Here is a 14,545-nt window from a genome sequence, read left to right as displayed (position 1 = left end):
AGAGAGAGCTGAATGAAGAGCGACAGAGAGAGCTGAATGAAGAGCGACAGAGAGAGCTGAATGAAGAGCGACAGAGAGCTGAATGAAGAGCGAGAGAGAGAGAGAGCGAGACAAGACAGAAAGCGCTGACTCAACAGAGAACTCTGTATTGACTGTTCTGTTTTTGCTAACAGGTAGAAAAGCAGCATCACCTCGCTCTGGCCCATTTCTTCATCTCTCTCTCCCTCCATCTCATTTATTCTCCCTCCATCATCCATCCTTCAATCTTGGTCACAAAATCTTAGCGAAACAGCACTGGTAAGCACACAGACACACAAAGTATTGTTCTTACCGTTCATAGTGTGAGCACCAACGGCTACAGGGAGAACCTCTATTCAGCTGGCTAACTCACAGACATCTGGAGAGAAGGGAGACGAGAGGGAAGAAGGAGAGAATTGTTACATAAATGAAAACCTCCTATTTGACAAATTGGGAGTATTAAACAGAAACACAGAATTAAATAAACTGCTATTTGGCCTCAAAATACAATTGTTTATTTATTTAACTAGGCAGGTCAGTTGAGAACAAATTCTTATTTACAATGACGGCCTACCCAGGCCAAACCCGGACGACGCTGGGCCTATTGTGCGTCGGCCTATGAGACTCCCAATCACGACCGGTTGTCATACAGCCTGGAATCGAACCAGCTATCTCCTCTGATTACAGAGCACTCTCGTCTGAGTGTACCAGAGCACAGAATAACTGGTTGGCAAAAAAAGCATAATTAAATTGTTGCCAGCAGCACAGTTGCAGTCACCAATGTTCTGGATTAGAGGTCAACCGATTAATCTGAATGGCCGATTAATGGCCGATTAATTGGGGCCGATTAATTAGTCACCAATGTTCTGGATTAGAGGTCAACCGATTAATCTGAATGGCCGATTAATTGGGGCCGATTAATTGGGGCCGATTTCAAGTTTTCATAACAATCTTATTCTTACATTCTTATTTTCAATGACGGCCTACGAACGGTGGGTTCACTGCCTCGTTCAGGGGCAGAACGACAGATTTTCACCTTGTCAGCTCGGGGGATCCAATCTTGCAAATTTTACAGTTAACTAGTCCAACGCAATAACGACCTGCCTCTCTCTCGTTGCACTCCACAAGGAGACTGCCTGTTACGCGAATGCAGTAAGCCAAGTTAAGTTGCTAGCTAGCATTAAACTTCTTGTAAAAATCTATCATAATCACTAGTTAACTACACATGGTTGATGATATTACTAGATATTATCTAGCGTGTCCTGCGTTGCATATAATCTGAGCATACAAGTATCTAAGTATCTGACTGAGCGGTGGTAGGCAGAAGCAGGTGCGTAAACATTCATTCAAACAGCACTGTCGTGCGTTTTGCCAGCAGCTCTTCATTGTGCGTCAAGCATTGCTCTGTTTATGATTTCAAGCCTATCAACTCCAGAGATGAGGCTGGTGTAACCGAAGTGAAATGGCTGGCTAGTTAGCGCGCGCTAATAGCTTTTCAAACGTCACTCGCTCTGAGACTTGGAGTGGTTGTTCCCCTTGCTCTGCATGGGTAACGCTGCTTCGAGGGTGGCTGTTGTCGTTGTGTTCCTGGTTCGAGCCCAGGTAGGAGCGAGGAGAGGGACGGAAGCTATACTGTTACACTGGCAATACTAAAGTGCCTATAAGAACATCCAATAGTCAAAGGTTTATGAAATACAAATGGTGTGGAGAGAAATAGTCCTATAATAACTACAACCTAAAACTTGTTACCTGGGAATATTGAAGACTCGTGTTAAAAGGAACCACCAGCTTTCATATGTTCTCATGTTCTGAGCAAGGAACTGAAACGTTAGCTTTCTTACATGGCACATAATGCACTTTTACTTTCTTGTCCAACACTTTGTTTTTGCATTATTTAAACCAAATTGAACATGTTTCATTATTTACTTGAGGCTAAATTGATTTTATTGATGTTTTATATTAAGTTAAAATAAGTGTTCATTCAGTATTGTTGTAATTGTCATTATTACAAATAAAAAAATATAATTTTTTTTTATTAAAATTAAAATCGGCCGATTGGTCCTCCAATAAATCGGCATCGGCGTTGAAAACAATCATAATCGGTCGACCTGGATATTCTATTCTGGATAACATAAAAACAGCCTAAACATCTCTGCTAGGGTGAGTAAAATGGTAGGAGTGAGCTGTTCTCTCATTTGTGTCTGGAATTAGCCAGCGTTAGCCAGAGAGAGAGACACACACACAGACAAGAGAGAGAGACAGAGAGAGAGAGAGAGAGAGAGAGCGAGCGAGACACACAGACAGAGAGAGAGAGACAGAGAGAGAGAGAGAGAGACAGAGAGAGAGAGAGAGAGCGAGCAGCAAGGACCTTGTAAATAAGCATTTTACGGTAAGGTTGTTGTATTAGGCGCATGTGAAAAACACAATATTGAGTCATAATGGAGTATTGTGTCATTGTGGGGTATTGAGTCATTATGGGGTATTGAGTCATTATGGGGTATTATGTCATTATGGGGTATTGAGTCATTATGGGGTATTGTGCCATTGTGGGGTATTGAGTCATTATGGGGTATTGGGTCATTATGGGGTATTATGTCATTATGGGGTATTGAGTCATTATGGGGTATTATGTCATTATGGGGTATTGAGTCATTATGGGGTATTGTGCCATTGTGGGGTATTGTGCCATTGTGGTGTATTGTGTCATTGTGGGGTATTGAGTCATTATGGGGTATTGAGTCATTATGGGGTATTGAGTCATTATGGGGTATTGTGCCATTGTGGTGTATTGTGCCATTGTGGTGTATTGTGTCATTATGGGGTATTGAGTCATTGTGGTCCTTCTGTAGCTCAGTTGGTAGAGCATGGCGCTTGTAACGCCAGGGTAGTGGGTTCGATTCCCGGGACCACCCATACGTAGAATGTATGCACACATGACTGTAAGTCGCTTTGGATAAAAGCGTCTGCTAAATGGCATATATTATTATTATTATTATTATTTATGGGGTATTGTGCCATTGTGGGCTATTGTGCCATTATGGGGTATTGTGCCATTGTGGGGTATTGAGTCATTATGGGGTATTGAGTCATTATGGGGTATTGTGTCATTATGTCATTATGGGGGATTGAGTCATTATGGGGGATTGAGTCATTATGGGGGATTGAGTCATTATGGGGTATTGTGCCATTATGGGGTATTGTGCCATTGTGGGGTATTGTGCCATTGTGGGGTATTGTGCCATTGTGGGTATTGAGTCATTATGGGGTATTGTGCCATTGTGGGGTATTGAGTCACTATGTCATTATGGGGTATTGAGTCATTGTGGGGTATTGAGTCATTGTGGGGTATTGAGTCATTGTGGGGTATTGAGTCATTATGGGGTATTGAGTCATTATGGGGTATTGAGTCATTATGGGGTATTGTGTCATTGTGGGGTATTGAGTCATTATGTCATTATGGGGTATTGTGCCATTATGGGGTATTGTGTCATTGTGGGGTATTGAGTCATTGTGGGGTATTGTGTCATTGTGGGGTATTGAGTCATTATGGGGTATTGAGTCATTATGGGGTATTGAGTCATTATGTCATTATGGGGTATTGAGTCATTATGTCATTATGGCGTATTGTGTCATTATGGGGTAGTATGTAATTATGGGTTATTGAGTCATTATGGGGTATTGTGTCATTATGGGGTATTGAGTCATTATGGGGTATTGTGCCATTATGGGGTATTGTGCCATTGTGGGGTATTGTGCCATTGTGGGGTATTGTGTCATTTTGTGGTATTGGGTCATTATGGGGTATTGAGTCATTATGGGGTATTGTGTCATTATGTCATTATGGGGTATTGTGTCATTATGGGGTATTGAGTCATTATGGGGTATTGTGCCATTGTGGGGTATTGAGTCATTATGGGGTATTGAGTCATTATGGGGTATTGTGCCATTGTGGGGTATTGTGCCATTGTGGGGTATTGTGCCATTGTGGGGTATGGAGTCATTATGTCATTATGGGGTATTGAGTCATTATGGGGTATTGTGTCATTATGTCATTATGAGGTATTGAGTCATTATGGGGTATTGAGTCATTATGGGGTATTGTGTCATTATGGGGTATTGTGTCATGTCATTATGGGGTATTGTGTCATTGTGGGGTATTGTGTCATTATGGGTTATTGAGTCATTATGGGGTATTGTGTCATTATGGGGCATTGTGTCATTATGGGGTATTGTGTCATTATGGGGTATTGATTCATTATGGGGTATGGAGTCATTATGGGGTATTGAGTCATTGTGGGATACTGAGTCATTATGGGGTATTGAGTCATTATGGGACATTGTGTCATGGGTTATTGTGTCATTATGTCATTATGGGGTATTGAGTCATTATGGGGTATTGAGTCATTATGGGGTATTGAGTCATTATGGGGTATTGAGTCATTATGGGGTATTGAGTCATTATGGGGCATTGTGTCATTATGGGGTATTGATTCATTATGGGGTATGGAGTCATTATGGGGTATTGAGTCATTGTGGGATACTGAGTCATTATGGGGTATTGAGTCATTATGGGGCATTGTGTCATGGGTTATTGAGTCATTATGTCATTATGGGGTATTGAGTCATTATGGGGTATTGAGTCATTATGTCATTATAGCGTATTGTGTCATTATTAGGTATTGTGTCATTATGGGGTATTGAGTCATTGTGGGGTATTATGTCATTATGGCATATTGTGTCATTGTGGGGTAGTGTGTCATTATGGGGTAGTGTGTCATTATGGGGTATTGAGTCATTATGGGGTATTGAGTCATTATGGGGTATTGAGTCATTTTGGGGTATTGTTGTGTCATTATGGGTTATTGAGTCATTATGGGGTATTAAGTCATTGTGGAGTATTAAGTCATTATGGGGTATTGAGTCATTATGGGGTATTAAGTCATTGTGGAGTATTAAGTCATTATGGGGTATTGAGTCATTATGGGGTATTAAGTCATTATGGAGTATTGTCATGTCATTATGGGGTATTGTCATGTCATTATGGGGTAATGTGTGTAGATTGATGGAAAAAACAGTCATGTTTTGAATAAAGCTGTAGAATACAGTGGAAGAAGGGGTCTGAAAACTTTCCGGATGCACTGTATGTAAAATGGCAAAAATAAGATCTTGTTTTTCAAGCTTAGGTCTTTTAAGGGAGTATGTGAGCACACTCGTTGGGTTCGGCTAGGCTAGCTGGGGTCGGCTAGGCACCAGTGGAACTGAAGCATGCTGATGCCTTTAGAGACACAGCCCAGGAAACACCACAGAGCCAGAGTAGAAAGAGGTCTCTGTGTGTGTGATGAACAGCTGAATAGGCACACACACTCATGCAATCTCTCTCACACACACACACACCTTCCTCATTCTGCTTTACAGCACAGATGGGAATAGGTATCCTGCACTTCTTCTCTCTCCGATCGCTTTTCTGGGTCAACTGTGGAATGGGTTACCTACATTACCTTTCTCTCTGGAGCCCTGAGCCAGGAGCCCTGAGCCGGGAGCCCTGAGCCCTGAGCCGGGAGCCCTGAGCCGGGAGCCCTGAGCTGGGAGCCCTGAGCTGGGAGCCCTGAGCCCTGAGCTGGGAGCCCTGAGCCGGGAGCCCTGAGCCGGGAGCCCTGAGCCGGGAGCCCTGAGCTGGGAGCCCTGAGCCCTGAGCTGGGAGCCCTGAGCTGGGAGCCTTGAGCCCTGAGCTGGGAGCCCTGAGCTGGGAGCCCTGAGCTGGGAGCCTTGAGCCCTGAGCTGGGAGCCCTGAGCTGTCTTAGATATACCATGTTTTCACACATTAACATGATAGTCCAGATAGATCACATGATTGAGTGGAACACAGATAGATCACATGACTGAGTGGAACACAGATCACATGACTGAGTGGTCTACCGTTACTACTGGAGTTACACAGAGGTCTACAGTTACACAGAGGTCTACAGTTACACAGAGGTCTACAGTTACACAGAGGTCTACAGTTACACAGTGGTCTATAGTTACACAGAGGTCTACAGTTACACAGTGGTCTACAGTTACACAGTGGTCTACAGTTACACAGAGGTCTACAGTTACACAGTGGTCTATAGTTACACAGAGGTCTACAGTTACACAGAGGTCTACAGTTACACAGTGGTCTACAGTTACACAGAGGTCTACAGTTACACAGTGGTCTATAGTTACACAGAGGTCTACAGTTACACAGTGGTCTATAGTTACACAGAGGTCTACAGTTACACAGTGGTCTACAGTTACACAGTGGTCTACAGTTACACAGAGGTCTACAGTTACACAGTGGTCTACAGTTACACAGTGGTCTATAGTTACACAGAGGTCTACAGTTACACAGCGGTCTACAGTTACAGAGGTCTATAGTTAATACTAAAGGTAGAGTACACAACACTAAGTGTCTGTTTTACCAGAGAATGTCCAACAGAGCAGTATTGAAGTTCTATTTCAACTAGGGAGGAAAGCTATAGGCCTGAACTCTCTTTTCCATCTACCCCCCAGGCTAACCCTCAGGGTACATAGTGGTGTCCTTCTCTCTCTCTGTGTTGACAGTAGAGGATAACCCTCAGGGTACATAGTGGTGTCCTTCTCTCTCTCTGTTTACAGTAGAGGATAACCCTCAGGGTACATAGTGGTGTCCTTCTCTCTCTGTGTTTACAGTAGAGGATAACCCTCAGGGTACATAGTGGTGTCCTTCTCTCTCTCTGTGTTGACAGTAGAGGATAACCCTCAGGGGACATAGTGGTGTCCTTCTCTCTCTGTGTTTATAGTAGAGGATAACCCTCAGGGTACATAGTGGTGTCCTTCTCTCTCTGTGTGTTGACAGTAGAGGATAACCCTCAGGGTACATAGTGGTGTCCTTCTCTCTCTCTGTGTTTACAGTAGAGGATAACCCTCAGGGTACATAGTGGTGTCCTTCTCTCTGTGTTGACAGTAGAGGATAACCCTCAGGGGACATAGTGGTGTCCTTCTCTCTCTCTCTGTGTTTACAGTAGAGGATAACCCTCAGGGTACATAGTGGTGTCCTTCTCTCTCTCGGTGTTGACAGTAGAGGATAACCCTCAGGGTACATAGTGGTGTCCTTCTCTCTCTCTGTGTTTACAGTAGAGGATAACCCTCAGGGTACATAGTGGTGTCCTTCTCTCTCTGTGTGTTTACATTAGAGGATAACCCTCAGGGTACATAGTGGTGTCCTCTCTCTCTGTGTTTACAGTAGAGGATAACCCTCAGGGTACATAGTGGTGTCCTCTCTCTCTGTGTTTACAGTAGAGGATAACCCTCAGGGTACATAGTGGTGTCCTTCTCTCTCTGTGTGTTTACATTAGAGGATAACCCTCAGGGTACATAGTGGTGTCCTTCTCTCTCTCTGTGTTTACAGTAGAGGATAACCCTCAGGGTACATAGTGGTGTCCTTCTCTCTCTCTGTGTTTACAGTAGAGGATAACCCTCAGGGTACATAGCGGTGTCCTTCTCTCTCTCTGTATTGACAGTAGAGGATAACCCTCAGGGTACATAGTGGTGTCCTTCTCTCTCTCTGTGTTTACAGTAGAGGATAACCCTCAGGGTACATAGTGGTGTCCTTCTCCCTCTCTGTGTTGACAGTAGAGGATAACCCTCAGGGTACATAGTGGTGTCCTCTCTCTCTGTGTTGACAGTAGAGGATAACCCTCAGGGGACATAGTGGTGTCCTCTCTCTCTGTGTTTACAGTAGAGGATAACCCTCAGGGTACATAGTGGTGTCCTCTCTCTCTCTGTGTTTACAGTAGAGGATAACCCTCAGGGGACATAGTGGTGTCTCTCTCGCTCTGTGTTTATAGTAGAGGATAACCCTCAGGGTACATAGTGGTGTCCTTCTCTCTCTGTGTGTTGACAGTAGAGGATAACCCTCAGGGGACATAGTGGTGTCCTCTCTCTCTGTGTGTTGACAGTAGAGGATAACCCTCAGGGTACATAGTGGTGTCCTTCTCTCTCTGTGTTGAGTTGACAGTAGAGGATAACCCTCAGGGTACATAGTGGTGTCCTTCTCCCTCTCTGTGTTTACAGTAGAGGATAACCCTCAGGGTACATAGTGGTGTCCTCTCTCTCTGTGTTGACAGTAGAGGATAACCCTCAGGGTACATAGTGGTGTCCTTCTCTCTCTCTGTGTTGACAGTAGAGGATAACCCTCAGGGTACATAGTGGTGTCCTCTCTCTGTGTGTTTACAGTAGAGGATAACCCTCAGGGTACATAGTGGTGTCCTTCTCTCGGTGTTGACAGTAGAGGATAACCCTCAGGGTACATAGTGGTGTCCTTCTCTCTGTGTTGACAGTAGAGGATAACCCTCAGGGTACATAGTGGTGTCCTTCTCTCGGTGTTGACAGTAGAGGATAACCCTCAGGGTACATAGTGGTGTCCTTCTCTCTCTGTGTTTACAGTAGAGGATAACCCTCAGGGTACATAGTGGTGTCCTTCTCTCTGTGTTGACAGTAGAGGATAACCCTCAAGGTACATAGTGGTGTCCTTCTCTCTGTGTTGACAGTAGAGGATAACCCTCACGGTACATAGTGGTGTCCTTCTCCCTCTCTGTGTTGACAGTAGAGGATAACCCTCAGGGGACATAGTGGTGTCCTTCTCTCTCTCTCTGTGTTTACAGTAGAGGATAACCCTCAGGGTACATAGTGGTGTCCTCTCTGTGTTTACAGTAGAGGATAACCCTCAGGGTACATAGTGGTGTCCTTCTCTCTCTCTGTGTTTACAGTAGAGGATTACCCTCAGGGGACATAGTGGTGTCCTTCTCTCTCTCTGTGTTTACAGTAGAGGATAACCCTCAGGGTACATAGTGGTGTCCTTCTCTCTCTCTGTGTTTACAGTAGAGGATAACCCTCAGGGTACATAGCGGTGTCCTTCTCTCTCTCTCTGTTGACAGTAGAGGATAACCCTCAGGGTACATAGTGGTGTCCTTCTCTCTCTCTGTGTTGACAGTAGAGGATAACCCTCAGGGTACATAGTGGTGTCCTCTCTCTCTGTGTTGACAGTAGAGGATAACCCTCAGGGTACATAGTGGTGTCCTTCTCTCTCTGTGTTGACAGTAGAGGATAACCCTCAGGGTACATAGTGGTGTCCTTCTCTCTCTGTGTTTACAGTAGAGGATAACCCTCAGGGTACATAGTGGTGTCCTCTCTCTCTGTGTTTACAGTAGAGGATAACCCTCAGGGTACATAGTGGTGTCCTTCTCTCTCTCCGTGTTTACAGTAGAGGATAACCCTCAGGGTACATAGTGGTGTCCTTCTCTCTCTGTGTTGACAGTAGAGGATAACCCTCAGGGTACATAGTGGTGTCCTTCTCTCTCTGTGTTGACAGTAGAGGATAACCCTCAGGGTACATAGTGGTGTCCTTCTCTCTCTCCGTGTTTACAGTAGAGGATAACCCTCAGGGTACATAGTGGTGTCCTTCTCTCTCTGTGTTGACAGTAGAGGATAACCCTCAGGGTACATAGTGGTGTCCTTCTCTCTCTGTGTTGACAGTAGAGGATAACCCTCAGGGTACATAGTGGTGTCCTTCTCTCTCTCTGTGTTTACAGTAGAGGATAACCCTCAGGGTACATGGTGGTGTCCTTCTCTCTCTGTGTTTACAGTAGAGGATAACCCTCAGGGGACATAGTGGTGTCCGTCTCTCTCTGTGTTGACAGTAGAGGTTAACCCTCAGGGTACATAGTGGTGTCCTCTCTCTCTGTGTTTACAGTAGAGGCTAACCCTCAGGGTACATAGTGGTGTCCTTCTCTCTCTCTGTTGACAGTAGAGGATAACCCTCAGGGGACATAGTGGTGTCCTTCTCTCTCTCTGTGTTGACAGTAGAGGATAACCCTCAGGGTACATAGTGGTGTCCTTCTCTCTCTCTGTGTTTACAGTAGAGGATAACCCTCAGGGGACATAGTGGTGTCCTTCTCTCTGTGTTTACAGTAGAGGATAACCCTCAGGGTACATAGTGGTGTCCTTCTCTCTCTCTGTGTTGACAGTAGAGGATAACCCTCAGGGTACATAGTGGTGTCCTCTCTCTGTGTGTTGACAGTAGAGGATAACCCTCAGGGTACATAGTGGTGTCCTTCTCTCTCTGTGTTGACAATAGAGGATAACCCTCAGGGTACATAGTGGTGTCCTTCTCTCTCTCTCGGTGTTTACAGTAGAGGATAACCCTCAGGGTACATAGTGGTGTCCTCTCTCTCTGTGTTTACAGTAGAGGATAACCCTCAGGGTACATAGTGGTGTCCTTCTCTCTCTCTGTTGACAGTAGAGGATAACCCTCAGGGTACATAGTGGTGTCCTTCTCTCTCTCTGTGTTGACAGTAGAGGATAACCCTCAGGGTACATAGTGGTGTCCTTCTCTCTCTCTGTGTTTACAGTAGAGGATAACCCTCAAGGTACATAGTGGTGTCCTCTCTCTCTGTGTGTTGACAGTAGAGGATAACCCTCAGGGTACATAGTGGTGTCCTCTCTCTCTCTGTGTTTACAGTAGAGGATAACCCTCAGGGGACATAGTGGTGTCCTCTCTCTCTGTGTTTACAGTAGAGGATAACCCTCAGGGGACATAGCGGTGTCCTCTCTCTCTCTCTCTCTCTGTGTTTATAGTAGAGGATAACCCTCAAGGTACATAGTGGTGTCATTCTCTCTCTCTGTGTTTACAGTAGAGGATAACCCTCAGGGTACATAGTGGTGTCCTTCTCTCTCTCTGTGTTTACAGTAGAGGATAACCCTCAGGGGACATAGCGGTGTCCTCTCTCTCTCTGTGTTGACAGTAGAGGATAACCCTCAGGGTACATAGCGGTGTCCTGATGTTCTGTGGTTATGGTGAAATGATAAATAATGCCTAACTATATATATATATATGCAGCACAAGTCGAGGAGAGATGAGGGAAGTGGAGCTTTACTGGGTCGAATTGTAGACCAGATTTTTCACAGCCTGAGAATGACCTGCCAAATGACAGAAGACTAGATGTTGGAGGCATTAGTCTATACTATAGTCTAGAGGTTGACATTCAGTAGTCTATAGTATAGTCTAGAGGATGACATTCAGTAGTCTATAGTATAGTCTAGAGGATGACATTCAGTAGTCTATAGTATAGTCTAGCGGTTGACATTCAGTAGTCTATAGTATAGTCTAGAGGATAACATTCAATAGTCTATAGTATAGTCTAGAGGATGACATTCAGTAGTCTATACTATAGTCTAGAGGATGACATTCAGTAGTCTATAGTATAGTCTAGAGGATGACATTCAGTAGTCTATAGTATAGTCTAGAGGTTGACATTCAGTAGTCTACAGTATAGTCTAGAGGTTGACATTCAGTAGTCTACAGTATAGTCTAGAGGTTGACATTCAGTAGTCTATAGTATAGTCTAGAGGTTGACATTCAGTAGTCTATAGTATAGTCTAGAGGTTGACATTCAGTAGTCTATAGTATAGTCTAGAGGATGACATTCAGTAGTCTATAGTATAGTCTAGAGGATGACATTCAGTAGTCTATAGTATAGTCTAGAGGATGACATTCAGTAGTCTATAGTATAGTCTAGAGGATGACATTCAGTAGTCTATAGTATAGTCTAGAGGATGACATTCAGTAGTCTATAGTATAGTCTAGAGGTTGACATTCAGTAGTCTATAGTATAGTCTAGAGGTTGACATTCAGTAGTCTATAGTATAGTCTAGAGGATGACATTCAGTAGTCTATAGTATAGTCTAGAGGATGACATTCAGTAGTCTATAGTATAGTCTAGAGGATGACATTCAGTAGTCTATAGTATAGTCTAGAGGATGACATTCAGTAGTCTGTAGTATAGTCTAGAGGTTGACATTCAGTAGTCTATAGTATAGTCTAGAGGTTGACATTCAGTAGTCTATAGTATAGTCTAGAGGTTGACATTCAGTAGTCTATAGTATAGTCTAGAGGTTGACATTCAGTAGTCTATAGTATAGTCTAGAGGATGACATTCAGTAGTCTATACTATAGTCTAGAGGATGACATTCAGTAGTCTATAGTATAGTCTAGAGGATGACATTCAGTAGTCTATAGTATAGTCTAGAGGATGACATTCAGTAGTCTATAGTATAGTCTAGAGGATGACATTCAGTAGTCTATAGTATAGTCTAGAGGATGACATTCAGTAGTCTATAGTATAGTCTAGAGGATGACATTCAGTAGTCTATAGTATAGTCTAGAGGATGACATTCAGTAGTCTATAGTATAGTCTAGAGGATGACATTCAGTAGTCTATAGTATAGTCTAGAGGATGACATTCAGTAGTCTATAGTATAGTCTAGAGGATGACATTCAGTAGTCTATAGTATAGTCTAGAGGATGACATTCAGTAGTCTATAGTATAGTCTAGAGGATGACATTCAGTAGTCTATAGTATAGTCTAGAGGATGACATTCAGTAGTCTATAGTATAGTCTAGAGGATGACATTCAGTAGTCTATAGTATAGTCTAGAGGATGACATTCAGTAGTCTATAGTATAGTCTAGAGGTTGACATTCAGTAGTCTATAGTATAGTCTAGAGGATGACATTCAGTAGTCTATAGTATAGTCTAGAGGATGACATTCAGTAGTCTATAGTATAGTCTAGAGGATGACATTCAGTAGTCTATAGTATAGTCTAGAGGATGACATTCAGTAGTCTATAGTATAGTCTAGAGGTTGACATTCAGTAGTCTATAGTATAGTCTAGAGGATGACATTCAGTAGTCTATAGTATAGTCTAGAGGATGACATTCAGTAGTCTATAGTATAGTCTAGAGGTTGACATTCAGTAGTCTATAGTATAGTCTAGAGGATGACATTCAGTAGTCTATAGTATAGTCTAGAGGTTGACATTCAGTAGTCTATAGTATAGTCTAGAGGATGACATTCAGTAGTCTATAGTATAGTCTAGAGGTTGACATTCAGTAGTCTATAGTATAGTCTAGAGGATGACATTCAGTAGTCTATAGTATAGTCTAGAGGTTGACATTCAGTAGTCTATAGTATAGTCTAGAGGATGACATTCAGTAGTCTATAGTATAGTCTAGAGGATGACATTCAGTAGTCTATAGTATAGTCTAGAGGATGACATTCAGTAGTCTATAGTATAGTCTAGAGGATGACATTCAGTAGTCTATAGTATAGTCTAGAGGATGACATTCAGTAGTCTATAGTATAGTCTAGAGGATGACATTCAGTAGTCTATAGTATAGTCTAGAGGATGACATTCAGTAGTCTATAGTATAGTCTAGAGGATGACATTCAGTAGTCTATAGTATAGTCTAGAGGATGACATTCAGTAGTCTATAGTATAGTCTAGAGGATGACATTCAGTAGTCTATAGTATAGTCTAGAGGATGACATTCAGTAGTCTATAGTATAGTCTAGAGGATGACATTCAGTAGTCTATAGTATAGTCTAGAGGATGACATTCAGTAGTCTATAGTATAGTCTAGAGGATGACATTCAGTAGTCTATAGTATAGTCTAGAGGATGACATTCAGTAGTCTATAGTATAGTCTAGAGGATGACATTCAGTAGTCTATAGTATAGTCTAGAGGATGACATTCAGTAGTCTATAGTATAGTCTAGAGGATGACATTCAGTAGTCTATAGTATAGTCTAGAGGATGACATTCAGTAGTCTATAGTATAGTCTAGAGGATGACATTCAGTAGTCTATAGTATAGTCTAGAGGATGACATTCAGTAGTCTATAGTATAGTCTAGAGGATGACATTCAGTAGTCTATAGTATAGTCTAGAGGATGACATTCAGTAGTCTATAGTATAGTCTAGAGGATGACATTCAGTAGTCTATACTATAGGCTTATCTTTTCAAAATAATAACCTGGATACATTTAATTTTGGAAACACTGACCGGGATACGACATGCACAGGAATGTTATAGGCATACAGGCAAATGTCTATTGTTTATAAAAATCCTTAACCCGGGTTTTCTTTTAAACCCTGTCTATATTATACTGCACTTCGCTTACCGTTCAATGCAAAGGAGGGTAGCGGCAGCTTCAGGAGCTGCTCGTTTCATCATCTTCCTAGTTTTGGACAAATCCCTCCTTTAAAGACGTTATTTCCCAACCTAGAACACTGATGTCGTTCTGAACCTGTTGCGGTTTGGTTTATAATTGAGAGAGAGAGAGAGAGAGTAGACTAGCTGCGATGAGCAGATGATTCCCAGACTGCTACAAACCAGGACGGATGACGTCGGTTCGCGTCTCAGTGCAGTGGGGAGGAGAGAGACGGAACCTGGGGGAATGGGCGTGTCCGTCTGGATGCAGATTACGTCCGTTAAACAGGACACAACGCTGTGCTGGTTTAGATACGAGCACAGCGAACACCACGCTCTGACATGTAGGAATTAGCAATCCTGTCAACTTCATTCGTGAAACATTTCTGCAAAGTCTGCCTACTGAACGTGGCCCTGCATTGGCGCTGTGTGGTTTTACGTTGTACATGTTAGTCATTTAGCAGAGGCTCTCATGCAG

At 43.1% G+C, this 14,545-nt stretch overlaps 1 protein-coding gene across 9 annotated transcripts in view; it reads right to left on the bottom strand.

The window, feature by feature from the left end:
* Positions 1-14,255, bottom strand: part of LOC118381393 (intersectin-2-like) — a 278,177-nt gene extending 263,922 nt beyond the window's left edge. For all 9 annotated transcript variants that reach the window (XM_052471715.1, XM_052471717.1, XM_052471713.1 and 6 more), the window contains exons 1-2: positions 14,039-14,255; positions 332-397 (exon numbers count right to left, since the gene is read on the bottom strand). The gene's annotated coding sequence lies outside the window, so the exon portion shown is untranslated. The remainder of the gene's footprint in view (positions 1-331; positions 398-14,038) is intronic.
* Positions 14,256-14,545: the final 290 nt, after the last annotated feature.

Source organism: Oncorhynchus keta, chromosome 19 (genome assembly GCF_023373465.1).
Source record: "Oncorhynchus keta strain PuntledgeMale-10-30-2019 chromosome 19, Oket_V2, whole genome shotgun sequence".
In the NCBI taxonomy this organism is placed as follows: Eukaryota; Metazoa; Chordata; class Actinopteri; order Salmoniformes; family Salmonidae; genus Oncorhynchus; species Oncorhynchus keta.
The sequence above is the reverse complement of the archived record's forward strand: the minus strand, read 5'-3'. Positions and strand labels throughout refer to the sequence as shown.